At 41.9% G+C, this 17,919-nt stretch overlaps 1 pseudogene; it reads right to left on the reverse strand.

Moving 5' to 3' along the window:
- Positions 1 to 690: 690 nt before the first annotated feature.
- LOC126337294 (5S ribosomal RNA) lies at positions 691 to 808 on the reverse strand (annotated as a pseudogene).
- Between the last annotated feature and the right edge of the window lie 17,111 nt (positions 809 to 17,919).

Below are 17,919 nucleotides of genomic sequence, written 5' to 3' on the forward strand. Positions count from 1 at the left end.
AAAGAAAAGAATCGAAGCTCTCGAGCTGTGGAACTGTAGAAGGGTGCTGAAAATGGACTTAAGATAAGGCTCCAGGGGATTCTCCGCAGAACCGTCGAACAAAACGCTGACAAGAAGAAGGGAAATGATGGACCGAGGGTGAGCTGTAGAGGGTAAAACTATGGGGAAAGACAGAGATTGGATTACATCCAACAAATAATTGAGGAAATGGGTTGGAAGTGCTAATGTGAGATGAAAGCTTTGGCAAAGCACATGAATTGGTAGCGTACGGCATCGAACCAATCAGAAGACTGGTGATTAGAGTTGTGAAGCTACTGTAGGCTACCACTGACTATCAGAAGTAAGCATACACTTCGGCAGTTTCTCCGGGAGTTTTCTTCATACCTGCTTTACACGTATGTTTGTGTGTTGCCTATCTGGATTTACCTCATATCGACCGCTTTGTTTGCGTATGCGATCAGTGTCTTTCTAAAATTTCTGAACACCGTCCGAACAGGTCTGGGAAAGCCAAACGACACCGACCGGCCACCGTGTCATCCTCAGCCCACAGGCGTGACGCCTGTGGATGCGGGTATGGAGGTGGTCAGCGCGCCGCTCTCCCGGCCGTATGTCAGTTTACGAGACCGGAGCCGCCACTTCTCAATCAAGTGGCTCCTCAGTTTGCCTGGCAAGGGCTGAGTGCACCCCGCTTGCCAACAGCGCTCGGCAGACCGGATGGTCACCCATCCAAGTGCTAGCCCAGCCCGACAGCGCTTAATTACGGTGATCTGACGGGAACCAGTGTTACCACTGTGCCATGGCCGTTGGCATCTGTGTCTTTCTGTATTCTCCTAAACACCGGAAGCAGTGAGCCGTCTAGAAACTGAGTGAGAATGTAGAAAGGGCTGCGTAACCTACGGAACATTTATGTTTTACGTAGTTGCCCTCCTATCAGTTACTTAATACTAACAGTATTTATAGCAAAATTGAAGTTTTCAACGTTTAATTCAGATTTTATTCGAATTTGTAACGCCAAACAGAGGTATGTACCAATAAAAAAGGAAAAAAATTACAGCTTTATCATATATAGCATTTCATAGAAAAGTAAATTAAATAAAAAAATAATAAATAATAAAAAACTGTCGATTCAGTGCTTCTTCAAATTTACATGAAACATGTTTCCGTTGTTAACAAACAACTTTCGAATTTGTGTATAATAACAGGGAACTTTTGCCTTTGATTACGATGAAAAACGTTCTACTAAGCATATTAAAGCAAAAATTACATAAATTTCGTAAGTTTGTGCGTGTAAAATGAATTTGTATCAAAAGTAATTTGCTTTGGTTACATAAAGTCGCAGACGTTACGCGCTTAACTTTTATTGTTTATAAAATGCAATTTGTATTCCTTAAGGATATAAAATACGCTGTGGGCTGACGGTGAATGATCTGCTGTTCTAATTTGTGCAAAACAAACAAGAAACAAATACAAAAACGAAGAAAAGTTGTCGACTCCCAGTTTCTAGCAGTGCTACTGGTAATCCTACCCTTTGCTGCCTCACCATAGCTTGGGTATAGTGCAACTCTACTGGTGACTCAAAGAAATATCACAACCTACTCCCTCACTGCTGTACATCCGTAAAAAGACATCATTAATCAGTCACGCCACAGGACCATAGATCACCTCAAATGAACCAGAGTGTTTAACGTTACTGAAACGCGGAATATGTTCTAAACAGCTACAGTGTTCTGAGGGAGGCGTTGAGGCTGATTCTGAGTAGCTTTCCCAGTGTTCCGGTGAGGGAGTCTTGTGTCACGGATTGCCGTAACGCGGCTGAATCCGCTGAGTGCCGTGGAGATGGGTCCTGTTAGTTTGCGCAGCGACGTGGAGAAAGCGGCCAGATCCGGGCGCTCCCTTCCACTGCCGCGCGTAAAACTTTACGCAGCGGCGAAAGCTACGGAAGTCATCTCTTATAATTAAATTTGTCTGCGAGTGTGCCGCTCCCGCCGGCTCTTTTCCCCTGTTGGCAAACAGACCGCCGAAACACTCGCCTGTCCTCTAATTCATTTCCAGGATTTTCCCGTACCGACCCTCCGACGTAATTCTGTCAAAGCTGGTTCGCTAAATGCGAGATTTCAACAATTTCGTTATGTTGCATCGAGCTTTCCCTGAAAGCACGTCAAATATACGACGAATGTTATCAAGATTTTTTGTACTTTTCGTACTGTGTCTCACGCCTCTCTATACGGTCGAATCCAGTTGAAATGTTTTGAGGGGTATACGATTTTATTTCACTGGATGGTGGTATTTTCTTTCATTTTAGCGATGCAGTATTGCTTAGTTGATTTTGCTATTTTCAGGATGTAAGTTCCAACGCGATTTCTTAAATTTTCATAATGAGAGTTTTATAAGACCAACAAATGTCTGCGTTTCTCTCATATCCGAATCAGCCATGTGGTAACTTACGTACTGTTATTACTATTATATAGTTGGAGAGATAGTCAGTCTATGAAGATAAAAGAAAGGCTGGTTGCTTTTGTGCTATATGATAACGTTATACTAGTTACACTGCTCTTTACATGAGTTTTATTGTGTAAATTACAATGAGCTCACCTCGGCGTATTGCCATCGTCAGGTGTTCCGTAAATACAGTAAGAGATGATATTCTTGATATTGTAAACTGTAACTGTGATCATAAAGGTATTATACATTCGACTGGTGTTTATAGCTTACATGTAATATCGATGCTGCCATAAGCAGTCTTTGTTGGTCTTTGCGTTCAGACGTTACTTGGACGTTGGTTGTAGGCGTATTGTTATATCTGATTTTCAGGTGTAGTTTACTCAGTTTTGGTGCGTTATTTTCCCTCGTGATAGCTTGGCTAACATTGGGTGAATGAGATTTCATGTTTACATAGTTACCATAGGAAGTAGATGATGTATGGAAATTCGATTATGTTTTTATTATTTTCTTAGGATTGGTTCTGATTATGATTTTTACCTGAAATTTCTTCCGGTTTGCATTATCAATATAACGTTCTATTTACATTTTTTATTTTTACATAGCAGTTTTCTTGTGGTTCATGATTTGTGGTGTTTCCTTAGTGTTTCACCTTTGTAGTTCGGTGTTTATGCTGTTACTACGATCTATGTTAGTTAGTATCTTTGGCTTGTTTATTTTATCCGTTTTCATACTTTATAATATCAGTAAAGTTTTCAATAAATTTTTGTGCTTGAGGTAGGTTTCTTTGGTCAGTAAATTTAGAGGGTTATTGTGTACATGTGAATAATATGTCTATTTCTTCAAGGGTGGTCATGATTGCTCCCTTTAACGTAATATGGAGGATGTCCGGTTCTTGGTTTACGGATCTTACCTCGTGATTTTCTGTTTTCAGATGTTGAAACATGGTGGCTCGGTTGTTTTCGCTGTCTTTGTTGTTTTATTTGTATCTAATGTTGAACTTTTTGCCGGTTTGTCACATGGTAATATGTGCAAATAAGCTCATTGTGATTTACGCGTTAAAATACATATAAAGAGCTGTGTAACTGGTATACCATTATAGTAATCATGTCACTACGAGACATTTTGCACTACGGTCCCAAGGAACAAAAATTTATGCCATATATGATTCGCTTCTTTTTATTTTCAAACCATTCTTAGTAGCCTGTTCTACATATTTGTTCTGTATGTGTGTAGAAAAAGTTTAATGTAAACTCCCAAGATATATTGCTATATTATAGTTTTTTGTTGTTATCTTATTGTTGTGTAAGAAAAAATTTACAGATTACAAATTAGTTTGATTTACGATTTTTTGAGCTCATATTATCACATATGTGTTGCCTTGGAGTTATTAGTATCGCCAACTGTCGTTTTAGGTTTCTCGGTCGTCTTTGATTTGTGTTGTGGAGGATTTATGCAGAATAATACTTGTTTATTGTTGGAAAGAGGAATCTGAGTAGAAGGAATCGCAAGTGGCTGTGTGTGTGTGAATGTGTGTATGTGTGTGTTTGTGTTTGTGTTTGTGTGTGTGTATGTGTGTGTGTGTGTGTGTGTGTGTGTGTGTGTGTGTGTGTGTGTGTGTGTGTTTGTGTGTAATTGTAACGTAGATGGAAGTGTCAGTGGTGGGGGAACTAAGTAAGTTCCTAATTGGTAGGATTTTGTTCTAATGGACACCTCAGCTTGTTATTGTGTTGGTGGCTAACACTATCAGTGAGTTGTCTCTTAGATTCATTTCCTCATTTCTTACCTTCTTGACCATTTCAAGGTCTCTTTGTATGAAAAAAGTTTCCTATAATGTTGTGATTGTTCATTCTAATAATTTTCATTGCTTGTTCCATGTTACACAGGTCATGCACACACTTTATTAGGTGCCCAGAAAAGGTAGAATGGCTATTTTCGTACTTTCGGCTTATTAAATGTTCTTTGTACCTTGTTTTAAAATTTATGTCTGGCATCCCCAGACACACTGATTTGGAATCTTGGCATTCTAACTAGTATATTCCTTGATATTCGTCTGATTTTCCTTGATATTCTGACTGGCATATCACTTGAAATTTGTCTGATAGTTTTATTTTTGTTTATAAATGTGACTGTGTTTTTCTTATTCGCTATTGTAATACTTGTTTCTTCAGTATATTTATTGTCTTCTGAGTTGACTGGTATTTGTATGTTAATGTGTATCATTTATTTTGTTAGTAGTGTCACAAGTGTTTCCGTTCTTTCTGTGTGCTGTGGTGTCTGTATTTGTTGTAGAGCTTTGTGGTGCTTGTGTCCTCTGCTTATTTTAGTTTTTCTTTAGTCTCTGATTGGTGAATATGTTTTCCAATGGTCCTAATGCTAGCGATCCCATATTCCTTCTCAACGTGTGCTATCTATACTAATATATAAATGCCATTACTGACTGATCAATCAGAATTCTTTGCTTTCCTGTGTTCTTACTTCTAAATGAAATAAATTCCCTAAATGAAACCGCGATCATTGTTGAATTTTGAAGATAAGTACAACGAGTTGGTTTGATATGTTCTCATTTGGCAACCATCACCATTAAATGAAAACTTAGGGGCAAGGTTTTGTTGCAACTGACACTGAATTTACGTGATCTAAATTCTGATCTGATAACTTCAACATCCAGAGACGGATCGAGAACATTTCTCCACACTAGGAGCATGTCATATGGCGTCATGTCACCTCTGCACCATCACTCCTTCAGACATTAGCTGGTTTTCCTTGGACTTTTGGTAAGATCTTTCAAAATAAATCTAAAAATACTGATCGTAGAATGGATTGTTTTTTTCTTTTAGAGGAAGTTCACGAAGACATTCATCTGTAACCGAAATAAATTTCTGAGTCTTGTTCCCATGATAAATATTAAAAGAAAAACAATCATTTCCATTCAAGTTAATTCATGAGATCTTTAAAAGGTTCTAGTGACACAAGAAAGAAACGGATCAGTTGTGTTGTTGTTACTTCAATAGAAGCGTGCTGCATATGCAACTGAGCTGAAAGGAAGAAATTTTAAAATTTATGTTACATTTTTATTTAATAATGGTACTTCTTAATACCATAATTTGAAAATAGTTTTACTTTCTTCCGAAAAAGTGGACAGGTGTAGAGAAAATGTCATCTAATTTTATGTGGATATGTTAAACGTAGATAATGATAATTGCTGAAGTTATCTGTTACACTTGAATAAAACTCTCCGATACCGTAATTACAGAAAATTTTCCTGAAAGTTGTTGAAAATCGAAAAATCCTGAAACATGATAAACGTTTTTACGTGTGAAAGTGAAAAGAATAACACAAATTCCTGTGTGACTTATAGAGAAATTAAAGGGTTGGACTGGATTGGAAACACCAATTTAAATTGACACGCCCCTCACAGAAATCTCGTCCAGTTAAGATATGTTCACCAGACTCTGAGCCATACACCGTTTGTTAGTTCGTTACCTATAAACATTATAATCCTTTTTTTTGTTTTTTACTATGTGGCAGGAGTCTATGACCCACCTCTAATCTTTCCTATCATACTTTAACTTCCTCCAGATTCAATAAATAATTTGTTAGTTTAAAATTTACAGCAGGTATAACTTAATATAACTTACACTTCATACTTTTATTTGGTGATAAAAGAAAAAACTGCAAATCTTTCTCTCCTAATCTCTCGAGAGTTTTCTTCTAAATTACTAACATTGTGCATTTAACAACCTTCATTTGCTCTGACTTATTTAATTTGCTTGTACTCATTGTTATTACTTTGATTTTAAATTGCTGGAAATAATTTTTACCTGTGATATGGAACAATCTATGGTCATGCAAAAATTTTAAAACGTACACGTTTTTGGAGTATTAAGCAACAGGCCTTTATATATGTAATAAATAAAATAAAATGAACGAATATTGTTTTTACATCCTCCGTCCGAACAGACATAGAAAGGCCATCGGTACCGACCGATCGCTGTGTCATCCTCAGAGGACAGGCGTCGCTGGACACTTTCAGAAGGGGGCATGTTGTCAGCACACCGCTCTCTTGGCTGTTGTCAGATTTCATAACCGGAGCCGCTACTTCTCAGTCAAGTAGCGCCTCAATTGACCTCAAAAGGGCTGAATACACTCCGCTTGCCAACAGCACTCGGCAGGCCTGGACTGTAACCCATCCAATTGGTAGCCAAGCAGAACAGCACATATCTTCGTCGATCTGACGGAAATCGGTGTTACCAATGCAGCAAGGCCGTTGGCAATATTAAGTATACAGGGTGAGTCACAATTAACAGCAAAAACTCACTCGTGTGAAAGTAAAAATGTTTCAGAGAACACGGTTACGCAAACGAGCTATTAACTACTCCTGTATCCCACGGGACACAGACGCTCCACGCGGTACAGCAGCGTCATTTGGGTTGCCTGCTAATCAGGCGTTACACGGCGTGGTAGCATGTAGCTAAAGCCGATTTGCAGGTCTGGTGCATGGAGGGCGACACCTTTGTCACAATACTACGCACAGTCTGTCATACTGGCGGAAATAGAGCAGGCTCAGAATGATCCACCTGCTGGGTATTGATGTGCTTTGCATGGCCCAACAAGCAGGGGTGACTGGATAGTCAATCGGCTAATCTGCTTGACATGGTTACTCCCAAATCTCTAGGCACACAAAGCGCTTGCACTGTACAGTCTGCAACCAGTCTTCGATGGCCGCCGCTCGTCCACCAGTTCATCGCTTCGCGAATGGAAATTTTCGCGTCTACCAACCGGCTTAGGACTTTGCAGAATGATACCTGTCAATAATTTACCTGACGCCAGAAGTTAGTGGTAGCTAGTAACAAGAAATTCATTGTTATATCACAAACGGTTCAGTTACTGACACACGATAAACAGAACGATTACGTATCTATTATATTTTCAGTATTCGCTACTAATTGCAATATACTCTGTACACAATTTTTAATCAGTTTGGTGCCCCAAATGCTGATTGTGTTGCTTGGGCCTTGAAGTAGCCAAAACGTGTTATAAGTACAGGGTGGACATTTGTAATATCGATAAACTGCATGGAGGAAGACAGATCCTATGAACATGTGTCCAGAAATGCATCGTTGCCACAGTAGATGGCGCTGACGAATGAAACGTCCTTTGACCACGTTCCGTGTGTTCCTTGTGTGTCGCACTCCATGTAACTGATGGAGAGTACTGTAAGCAACAGCATGGTCCGGTATTCACGTCAGGAACAAGCTTAGATGATGTTCGTGTACGGCCAAACAGATAGAAACGGTCGGGAGGAAGCACGGCTGTTCCAAAACAAGTATCCTCGCAGACATCAACCACATCTAGCAAGTTTTCAAGTCCTTTATTGGCGTTTCTGTGATCATGGGTCCTGTAGGGTAGACGAACGCGCGGGGAATCGGTGGACTGTGCTTGCATCAGACTTGGAAGACCAGGTTCTGGGGGATATTGAGATGAACCCTAGCTTCAGGCAAGTGATCCGCCAACATGGTGTAAGCCAGAGTACGATTATGTGTATCCTACATGGAAACCGCTACTATCTCTATCACCTAAAACGAGTGCAACGATTATCAGCGGCGGATTTCCCTCTACGGGAAGGACTTTTCCGGTAGTATTTGCTCCAGACTATCACAATTGTGAGACTTCTGTCATCAGTCCTCTTTATCGCCGAAGTAACCTTTTCCAGAACTGGCGTCATCAATTTTCATAATCGTGTAAGTAGGCTGTTTAGGTTTTTTTATTGATAACGCCGCCGCCACGTAGCGCTCAGTCTGAAAATCACTGGCTGTGCCGTGTGCAGTCTGTGGCTGGTTTGCATTGTTGTCTGTCATTGTAGTGTTGGGCAGCGGCAGCTGGATGCTAGCAGGGCATAGCGTTGCGCAGTTGGAGATGAGCCGCCAGCAGTGGTGGACGTCGGGAGAGAGATGGCGGAGTTTTGAAATTTGTAAGAATTTGTGTCACGAACTGATATATATATTATGACTATCAAGGTAAATACATTGTTTGTTCTCTATTAAAATCTTTCATTTGCTAACTGTGCCTATCAGTAGTATCAGTAGTTAGTGACTTCCGTAGTTTGAATCTTTTAGTTAGCTGGCAGTAGTGGCGCTTGCTATATTGCAGTAGTTCGAGTAACGAAGATTTTTGCGAGGTAAGTGATTTGTGAAACATATAGGTTAATGTTAGTCAGGGCCATTCTCTTGTAGGGATTATTGAAAGTCAGATTGCGTTGCGCTAAAAACTATTGTGTGTCAGTTTAAGCACAGTCTTGCATAATTTTTCTAAGGGGACGTTTCATATGTCGATCCTTAGCCGAGGATACCTCACTGGAACCTTCTGATATTTTCCTTGTAGTTTGTGTAATTAGTGTAGCTTTTGTTTATTGCTAGCGCGTAATCATAGAGAGAATTTCCTTTGTAGTTGCAGTCTTTCATTGTTGTACAGTAAAGTAGTTGTGGCATGCATGTAGTTTTGCACGAAGTATTTCGTAGCTGCGCTTGCAATTAACTAGATATTATTTTCAGTGATATGTTAATGTGTTCTCTTATTTTTGCTCTTCAAATTGTGCTTTCTTGTGTTGTCGTGTGAAATATTGTGACAATAATGGCGTGTGAAAAACGTAATACTAGGCTCCAAAGTAAACTGAGAAATGACAGTGAAGACGAAAGCAGTGTGTTAGCGCCACCATGTAATGAATTAACTAATGTTCAAAGTAGTAATTTGGCAATTGTACATAGGGAAATGGAGCGGATTGCAAATGATGGTGTAGGCAGTGAAACAATTAGTGAACAGGGAAGCATTATCGATCGATCGGTCGGCAACAGCTCGCCTCAGGATTCTGAAATGACAGGACACAATCTTTCAAATACTGTAGATTCAGGTTTTGCGTCCTCACCGTTTTCTCAAATAAGTCAAGACACATTTTCTGTTTTTCAAACTGCGAATATTGTCGGTTCAAATGCATTGCCGAATAGCACTAAGGAACATGTTTCAGACACCAGTGTATTGTTATTACAATTAATGCAACAAATGGGACAAAAGCTTCAAAAGTTAGACACAATGGAACAAAATCTTCAAAAGTTAGACACAATGGAACAAAATCTTCAAAAGTTGGACACAATGGAACAACACCAGAGACAAACACAGCAACAGTTTAAGCACAGTCGTGTATAATTTTCCTAAGGGGACGGTTCAATCGTCATCTGTGGCTGCTGACAATCCTCGCGGAATGGTTGAGACGTCTCATCAGTATCGGTTGAGCATCAATGTGTGGGCAAGGATTCTTGGCGTCAATGTACTTGGACCAGTTACTATTACACTACGTCTCAACGTAGGAACGTACCTGGACGTCCTGCGCAATACTCTGATTGGGACGCTAGAGAATGTGCTTTTGGCAGTACGACAGGTTATGTGGTTTCTGTATGATGGAATATCACCCCACTTCCACTTTACAGTTCCCAAACACCTCAAAACGTCTTCCTCGGATATTGACTAGGACTCGGCGGCCTTATAACATTGTCTGGTAGATCGCTGGACTTAATCCTCCGAATTTTTACCTCTGGGGGAATCTAAAACTTCGATGTGTACAATGCAACAGTTTCTAATGTGCAGATCCTGCAACAGCTTGTTCACTTCGCCTATGACGTTATTCGGAGGAGGTCAGTTCTTGCGCGAGAGGGGGCAGTACATGATGCGACACGAGAAAGCATGCATTGTATCCCGTGGAGGCCACTTTGAACATCTGTTGTGACAGGGATGGGATGCAGCTCTGTACAGAGTTTTGGGACGTTTTTTGTTGTCCACACACCGTCCATTTCAGAACGTATGTTTATAAGACCTTTTTTACTCCATTTCTAGTCAGGAATCAGTCCGTGCAGCTTGTCAAATGTTTCAAATGGCTCTGAGCACTATGGGACTTAACACCTGAGGTCATCAGTGCCCTAGAACTTAGAACTACTTTAGCCTAACTAACCTGAGGACATCGCACACATCCATGCACGAGGCACTATTCGAATCTGCGACCGTAGCGGTCGCGCGCTTCCAGACTGAACCCCTAGAAGCTCTCGGTCACACCGGCCGCCACCGGCAGCTTGTCGGTTTGATTAATGTTTACCCTTGTATATTAAGGGGGGTAGGACGTCAAACTGGCCGACTTGGAGCAGGAGAGGCACCACAGGACATTTTAATTTCTACTGTCTATACTTTTACAAGTAAATTCATAAAACTTTGTCAGCATGACTTCCACTGCTATGAGATGAATCCTGAATTCTTCCTAGTCATGCTGACAAAGTTGTATGAATTTATTTGTAAAAGTGTAGACAGTAGATAATAAAATGTCCTATGGTGCCTCTCCTGCACCAAGTCGGCCCGTTTGACGTCCTACCCCCCTTAAGTGATCTGAATGGATTTATTCGCTTTATGCTTTACGAAAACAGTGCTCGCATAGAATTATTTTATAAAAATATCATACAAACCTAACTTGTGATGCTTTACGCAGACTTGAAGAAATGGGCAACGGCAAAATGAGGTGGTGAACCTGGCATGCGACAAGCTGTTGCGGCGAGAGCGAGTTAATGCTGGTTGTGAGCTCGATTATTAAATTATATAGCGGGCGCCTAGTTAGCGCGACTGCGTGGCTAATTGAAATTTATAAGAGGCGTCGGGCGGTGCTTAGCCGGCTCCCTACGCTCGCAGCTCTGTAATCCCAGAGGCCGCGACTCGCGCCGTGTAATGCCTGCCGCCTTTCCCCCGCCTTCCGTTTCCGCTAACCGGCATGTTTCTGCACAAGTGTTGGCCGCAGTAATACGTGTCAGACACAAATTTGGGGTTACTGTGTAGTGAGCGTGGCAAGTGCGTATCAACAGGTGACACGGAATTTTGTGGGCTACAACAAAGGAAATTTATCCATGGCGAATTTGATTGTATAGTTATAGTTCGTGGCATACTTGTGTGACTAGTTTTCGTAATGCTGGAGCCACTATCAGTGCCTACGAAGACTCAGAAAGAGCGGAAAAGTGGGGAGATCAAAACACTGGTGGGCCGAGCTAAGGGAATCTATGACCCATATTATCTGGAGGAAGAGCTCGTGCATTTAACAAGTACTTTGTGCAGAAAAGGCTTCTCTCACAAAAAGTAGGGCACTACATCATAATTTGGAACTTGTAGTGAAAAGGAACCAACTAAATTGAAAGTTTTCCTCCCATTCGTAAAACCAGTAATCGCATCAACAGACTAATAAGAAGGCACGGTGTTAACACAATGTTGAAACCAACAAGAAGGTTGCATGCTTATTTGAACACTGCAAGAGACCTTGGCCCACTGCTTAACACAGCAAAAGTATGTAAAATCCCTTGCATTGCCATTCGACTTAAGGAACACAAGAGCATCTTTTATCCAGGAAACAAGGATGAACTGGGAGTAGCCGATAATGCACTAAGGCCAGGGGACCAACGAATTCATTTATCTGACACCATGATATTATCAAGAACGAATCATTACTATCTTATAATGCACAGAGGACCCGTAAAAATTTAAGAAACACGGAAACAACTTTAACAGGAAATAAGAACGATTAAGAATACGAAATTGAGGACCTTAGTATTAAAAAAAATCAAATAGTGCCAACTCTTCCCGACTTCAAGCTCCACAACACACGTTGGCTAGACTCTGAGGTCGTAGGTCCTGGTTTAATGACTTCAAGAAACTGTTGTGTGGATGTGAATAAACAGTTCGACTTCCTGAGCTTCCCTGAGCTTCGAACTACTATCTGAATCTTTATTATATTACATGACTGACCTTACCGGTATGTGATACTGACTAATTTTCTCCCAATGTTCCATGGTTAGGGTGTACGGCCTGGGAGAAAAGCCTTGTGTTTTTTCGCAGTCAAGGTGAGCTCCCAATGTGATCTGAGTTCCCGTTTGCTGGCAGAAGGCAGTCAGTGAATTTCATTCGGACAGACGAGCATCCCCAGGGACTTAGGCAGTTTCTGCAGTTGTTGGGGTGCATCCTACCTACTCCATGCTACTGGTTTCAGGGCAGAGGATACTGTGACGCCACTGCCGTCTCTGAGAGAGCAACTGAGCATAAAACTTTTACCATTTCCGTAAATATATCAAAGGCTGGAAGACCGTGGCGGTGCCCGAGCAGTGTGGGAAAGTTGGTTGCTTTTGCTCCAAAATTTTGGTGTATCCGATCAAATGAGTTATTCGGTTTTTGTTTCGCACTTTTGCATTGAAAATGTACGGAATTTACGTCAAGAACATAAAAAATATCACTAATATCTTAATTAAATGTAAATCAACTCGACGAACTGTGCCGTTAACTACACTGGATGACGAGGAGCTTGGGCACAATCAGTTTGAGGAGCATCCATGGAGACATGTTTGTGCTCTTACGCTGTTATAACTAAAAGTCTGAAGGGAGTTTCCAGTAGAACAGTTTCCAAATGTTTTATCTGGTATATGGATAGGGTGTCCATTGCTCTCAACGGAACAAGGCTATTTGTGTTCGGGTAAGCTTACCCCACATCTTCGATGCCACAACGTGTTTTGCTGGCTTTGTCACGTTTTACTTTTACGCCGTTACAAGAAACCAGAGCTACATGGTGTCAGAAAGTAAAAGTATCTACGATGAGGTAAAATGAAATGACTACATTGAATATGAATTAACCCATACAAGAGTGGTGCACAACGAGTGTTACGTCCAGGATGCCCTCTCCGAAATTGTACACTCCTGGAAATGGAAAAACAACACATTGACACCGGTGTGTCAGACCTACCATACTTGCTCCGGACACTGCGAGAGGGCTGTACAAGCAATGATCACACGCACGGCACAGCGGACACACCAGGAACCGCGGTGTTGGCCGTCGAATGGCGCTAGCTGCGCAGCATTTGTGCACCGCCGCCGTCAGTGTCAGCCAGTTTGCCGTGGCATATGGAGCTCCATCGCAGTCTTTAACACTGGTAGCATGCCGCGACAGCGTGGACGTGAACAGTATGTGCAGTTGACGGACTTTGAGCGAGGGCGTATAGTGGGCATGCGGGAGGCCGGGTGGACGTACCGCCGAATTGCTCAACACGTGGGGCGTGAGGTCTCCACAGTACATCGATGTTGTCGCCAGTGGTCGGCGGAAGGTGCACGTGCCCGTCGACCTGGGACCGGACCGCAGCGACGCACGGATGCACGCCAAGACCGTAGGATCCTACGCAGTGCCGTGCACGTCCAGCACGAACGCTGGTCCATCTGAGGCGCCAGGTGGAAATGGTATGGCAAGCCGTTCCACAGGACTACATCCAGCATCTCTACGATCGTCTCCATGGGAGAACAGCAGCCTGCATTGCTGCGAAAGGTGGATATACACTGTACTAGTGCCGACATTGTGCATGCTCTGTTACCTGTGTCTATGTGCCTGTGGTTCTGTCAGTGTGATCATGTGATGTATCTGACCCCAGGAATGTGTCAATAAAGTTTCCCCTTCCTGGGGCAATGAATTCACGGTGTTCTTATTTCAATTTCCAGGAGTGTATTTGCCAACGTTTGACGGTATTCGCCATGCAAAATTAATAGGCTCTCGAGAGTTAACTGTGTATCGGTGCTATGTGGGTGACAACGATGATACTTGTATTATGAATGACTATTTAAATGAGGATGAAACCGTGAGTCTGCCCTACATTGCCAGCATCACATGGGCCGCCAAGATAAAGTTTCGCATCGTCATCGCAAACGGTAATGCCTCAGTCCATCATACTCCAAGGCTTAGCAGAGAAGTTTCGGGCTTTAGTACTTTGCAGCTCACTTCTCATGAGACAGTGTAGCAGCATCACATGGGCCGCCAAGATAAACTTTCTCATCGTCATCGCAAACGGTAATGCCACATTCCATCATGCTCCAAGGCTTTTCAGAGAAGTTAGGGTTTTAGTACGTTGTCGCTCACTTCTCATGAGACAGTGCACTCCTCAATTCATCATCCAGTCAATGAGTGCAAATTTCTTTCACTACAAAGATTCAAACCCCTTTCCCCTCACTCAGACACCTCCAAAAAGCGGGAAACAAGACCTACATAGTGTAACCAGTACGAAATACAGCTTTGCATTTCACAATGATTTTTGCCTTCTCCTTGAGTAGCGTATATAACCTAAACCACTACTTGCTCTTCATTGTTACCTATCTTCCGAGTGTAGCTTATCTTTCTGGCTGGACGTAATTCACTAACGTGACTGTGTCAGTCTTGTTATACTTAGTAAAGGTGCCCGTGAGGCGACGAGGCTCTTGTAGGATCCTACGATGACGTCAGGAGTTGTTGACTCGGCGCTGTTGACACACGACCGTTACGTATTCAATTTGTCACAGTGTTTTTCTGGGTTCCTGGCCCTCAGTTACGGGCCATTAGTTTCTGACAGTTACCACACAGGAATTTTCCCGTTCGTTTTTAAGGTTTGCCAAAGAACGAAAAATTCCATAATTGTGAACTGATTTAACTGATTTCTTCTCCGTTGAAAGTATACTATCTCATATGTATAACTCGTAGTTCCTCTTTTTTTGCCTTTTGAAGGATGATTTTTTAAGACTGAAAGATAGAACGTCTAGATAGATGCGTAATACAACGTCAAAATTTGAGCAATTTACTGAGATTATTATTATTATTATTATTATTATTATTATTATTATTATTATTATTATTATTATATCATTACTATTATTTTGGGTTTACCCTCACATCGGATTGTACGATTTATTTTGTGTGCACACGTAAAATAACTTTGAATCACTGTATTTCGGAAAGTTTTAAAGACACCAAGAAATTTTTCAACGTTTTTCAAGATAGTGATCTTAGGACTGTATCGTAAAAATTTCAGCTATTTTCTGTACGTAGCCGTCTTGAGATCCGCGGCTGTGTTATACTACAAAAAGTGTTCAAAGTTTTTTTGGATTTCGTAAGGATCCACCCAAGAATTTATCAAGATTTTTGAAAGTGGTAAGGTGACATTTCTAGATAAATGTCTAGAGAATATACCGTTGAAATATGAGAAATTTTGCTTCCGTTATTGATTCTTTAGATTTCATTCCATAGCGGGTTTTACGAGCGTATTTTATTTGTAGCTGTAGGGTAAATTTCAACCTCTGTATCTGGGAAACAGAGAAAGATATCATGAAAATTTCCTAGGCTGTTAGAGAGCGGGATATTAGGAATATGTCGTCAACACTTCGGCCATTTGCTGTGCATAGTGGCCTTGAAACCGCGGCCCCGATATGCTACGAAAAAGTGTTAAAAACAATAGATATCCGTGAGTCAACGCAACTTCGACAGTATCGATACTTATGCCTCCGACTGACGCCTCTAACGTGCACATTAAGCTACGATAAGCCTTGTCATGTGACGCGACGTCACAGAGTGATCATCTTTCGGGGACGCTGGAGCAAGCAGATGTGTAGGTACTGAATGTAATCATCCCCTTTATGGTTTTTAAAACATTTAATACGATTGCACTGTCGATATTTTCCCATTTTCGAGCATTGTGGGAAGTTAAAGCGCAGTCTACAGTGTTAAGTGGTGAAATGCTGGAACCTAGTTTCCAGTTGCGTAAATGCAAATATGTATGGTGGTAAAAGCGTAACGTCTTTCCACAAACTATGTGATCATGAGTCGTATCTTGAATTACGTTGGCGTGAATCCGTATTTCTTGGAGGTTACGCGATTTACTTTGTTCTTATTCATTTATCTTGAGATACACATGGGCGCAGTGTGTCTTAGTCTGACCGAAATAGCCACATTGTTGTCTGTATTTAAAGATTAATGTTTGTTCTTTGCATGTGATTGTGTGCTACACGCCTGAACTGTTTCGTGCAGACTGAAGAATATTTCTGAATCGGTTATACCCCACGTCGTCAGTCACCGCAAGCCATCCCTACGTATTGTCACTATTAGCCTCTCTGACGCCAGTCACTTATAGTGAATTGGATTATGTGTTTTTGTATTAGTTTCCACTGGGACCAGTAACTTTCAGTACTCTTATAAACTGGTAATAAAATGAAACTGTGAATTTCAGAGCGCCCCAATATCTGATTCAGAAGGACAGCTATAACAGTTTCCATCTCCTCGGGACATTAACGATGTTGAATTTTAACGTTTCACACGCGTTGTATGTCCGGAGGACTGCTACGGGGTCGCCAGAATTCCCAATCGCGGCCGTTGCCGGATTATATCTTAGGGATGTGCGATGTGCGAGGTATTGCTCGATTCATTTGAGCGGAAACGTTTATGGCGAATGCGGATTAATTTTCTTTACCATACGTACATTATCAGTCTAAATATAGGCCACCAGACATGTTTTGACCAATAAGACAGGTTAAATTTCTCACTGCACCAACGTCCGCTACTAAGGCCAGCTAGCTACCTAACTACTTTCTAGAAAATTCAGAAATTGAGAATGATGGACTGGAATACGTACAAAAGTAACGGTTCATAGACCACCTCCAGCTGTCTCCGCCGATAATATCTACAAAGGTCAAACGGGATGACAGTGACAGGAAAAAAGCAGGCAAGAACACTACGGAAACAAACAGTATTTATTGGCTTCAGTTAAACACCACCTCCAGCTTGCTATCGGGCCACCTGCTACCGAGCGCGTTCATGATAAGTAAAACACAACAGTCTCCGAGAAACGGGAAGTAGAGCTGTTTCCATAATATGCTATAGGGGGCGTTCACTTGGACTTCCATGGGTCCTGTGGTAGTAATCAAAGGCACCCTGATGACTGTGCGTGAACGTTATTCTGAACCACATGCATCTCTTCGTGCTTAATGTCCTCCCCAACTGCGATAGAGTCTTCCAGCAGGATAACTGTCCATCTCACACCGTGCTACAGTAGTTTGGCAAGCACGTTATTGAACTCACATTGATGTGTTGGCCACTAAATTCTCCTGATCTGAACCTGACGGAACAAATCTGGATGCTTTTGAGTCCCATATCCGCTCAAACTAACCAACGGCCCGTACATTCCGGGAATTTTGCGACTTATACGTAGAATTCTGGTACCACATGCCTCCAGAAACAAATAAAGGACTTTATATGAAGACGATAACTGTTCTGGAAAGAACAGATACCAATGATAACCCTGCAGCTTCTCTAGAGAAAATAATAATTAAATGAAACCGTCAGGTGCCGACAGGTGTTGACATACCTCGATGGGGACAGCTGAAAATGTGTGCCCCGACCGGGACTCGAACCCGGCATCTCCTGCTTAGATGGCAGAAGCTCTATCCACCCGGAGCCACCGAGGTCACAGATGAATAGCGCGACTGCAGGGACTTATCCCTTGCACGCTTCCCGTGAAACCCGCATTCCCCACTGCCCACAATCTACACTCCTGGAAATGGAAAAACGAACACATTGACACCGGTGTGTCAGACCCACCATACTTGCTCCGGACACTGCGAGAGGGCTGT

The sequence above is a fragment of the Schistocerca gregaria genome, chromosome 2 (genome assembly GCF_023897955.1).
Source record: "Schistocerca gregaria isolate iqSchGreg1 chromosome 2, iqSchGreg1.2, whole genome shotgun sequence".
NCBI lineage: Eukaryota > Metazoa > Arthropoda > Insecta > Orthoptera > Acrididae > Schistocerca > Schistocerca gregaria.